Here is a 1,814-nt window from a genome sequence, read left to right on the forward strand (position 1 = left end):
CTTTTTATGTTACTCGGGGTGAGTGAGGCTACTTACGCTCCGGCGGTCTTCTTGGACACGCCTTCCGAGGCTGACTCAGTAACGTCGCCAGCGGAGTGTAAGAGCGCTGGGAAGTGCGACCACAGCCGGACGTGAAGCAGTCGAACTCGGTTGAGAGAGAATCGATATAACCGGGAGCCTACTCGGCGAAGGAGCGGCCGGAATGGACTGAGCCGGAGCTGGATCAGGAGTCGACGGAAGCTGCCGATGCTTGTGGTGTCGGTGCTTCTTGTGATGCTTCTTGTGCTTCTTGTGCTTCTTGGATCGCTTCGACCGATGACCGGTAGGACTCGACGAAGCACGACGTTTGCGATGCTGCTGCTTCCCCGAAGCCGGCGCGGAGGCAGAACTCGTCCCGTCACCAGAATCCTTCGATGAAGGCCGCGAGGAGTGGCGATCACTCGGCGGCAAGGACTCATCGTTCATCTCGTCGTCAGAACCGAAGATCGCCGCATGAAGACTTCTCGCTTGGACAGAACGACGAGCATCTGCGGTCGCTGAGTCGGAACCTGAAGGACTGCCAGCCGAGTTCTCTGATAAGGAAATGGGATCCAAGAGCGACCCAGCGGCAGGATTCGTCGAGCCGGTGTACGGTACAGAACCATCACCAGGCCCTAACACCTCGTCGTCAGACGCGTCGAGATCCTCAAGCAGCTGAGCAGTCACAGTGCGGGCGGTCGCAGCAGATCTCCGGATAGGGCGCCCAGATGGGGACGTCAACACGGCCGTGGTCACAGGGAGAGACGGTCTGAGGACACTCACGGCCGGAGTCACTAAGTCAGTCGGCGTGGTGGATACGCTCAGACCCCGAGAGGGCGACTGGGAGCGTCCAACCACCGTTAGCACGACGCTGAGTGGTGCGCTCGACTGGGGCAACCCAGCGGAGATGGGCGAAGTCGAGCCTGGGGCACACACGCTCGTAGCCGGGACAGGCAGTGAAGCCACGACATCGGATGAAGATATCGGCGGTGGGCGAATAGCCGCGACTGACGAAGTCACCGGAGGACCAGAAGACGAAGAACCCGCCGAAGTCGTCGAAGCAACTACAGGAACCGTGTCGGCGGGCGGCTCAGGCAACTCAAACTCAAACTCAGCTTCGCTCGAAGCGTCATCGTCGTCTTCAGAGCGAGCAGAGACAGCGGGCTGAGTAGCAGAACTCAACTGAAGGTGACGAACCTTCTTCCGCCGAGTCCGACGACGGGACTTTCCAGAGCGAGGCCTTCCTCCATCGGATACAGTAGCTTGAGGTGAACTTGAGTGCAAAAGGATACTGATAGCCTCGTGTCCATCCTCGCCGGGGAGTGGACAAGCGTACGGTTGAGGCGGATGCGGCGCCGGTGCACGATGACGAGGACCTGCAGCAGTGGGAGACTTGGGGTTGGCATAGCGCCGAAGCCGCTGAGTCGAGGTCAAGTTTGCCAAAGGCGTACGGTGAAGCTGAGCAAGAGTCGGCTCAGCCTGGGTTGTTACCGCCGCTGAGCTGACTGGAGCCGCAGCCGAGTTTGCCAATGAAGTCGCCGAAGACGCTTGACTAGCTGAGGGAACCACACTAGGACCAATAATGGAACTCGCCACTGGAGCATCTCGGCGAGGATGGACAGTCAACTCCAACCGCCGAGTTTCACCGGCTGGAATGTGAAGAACCTCAGGGAAGCGAGCCTCCAAGACACGACACAGCCGGGCGTTGAGGAGAAGGTCGGACGGATTAAGTCCAGGAACCTGCAAGCCACCGCCAGCAGCAGCAGCCATCTGAGGATCGTGCATCGGAATAATGC

The sequence above is a fragment of the Phytophthora infestans genome, genomic scaffold (assembly GCF_000142945.1).
Source record: "Phytophthora infestans T30-4 supercont1.97 genomic scaffold, whole genome shotgun sequence".
Classification (NCBI taxonomy): Eukaryota; Oomycota; class Peronosporomycetes; order Peronosporales; family Peronosporaceae; genus Phytophthora; species Phytophthora infestans.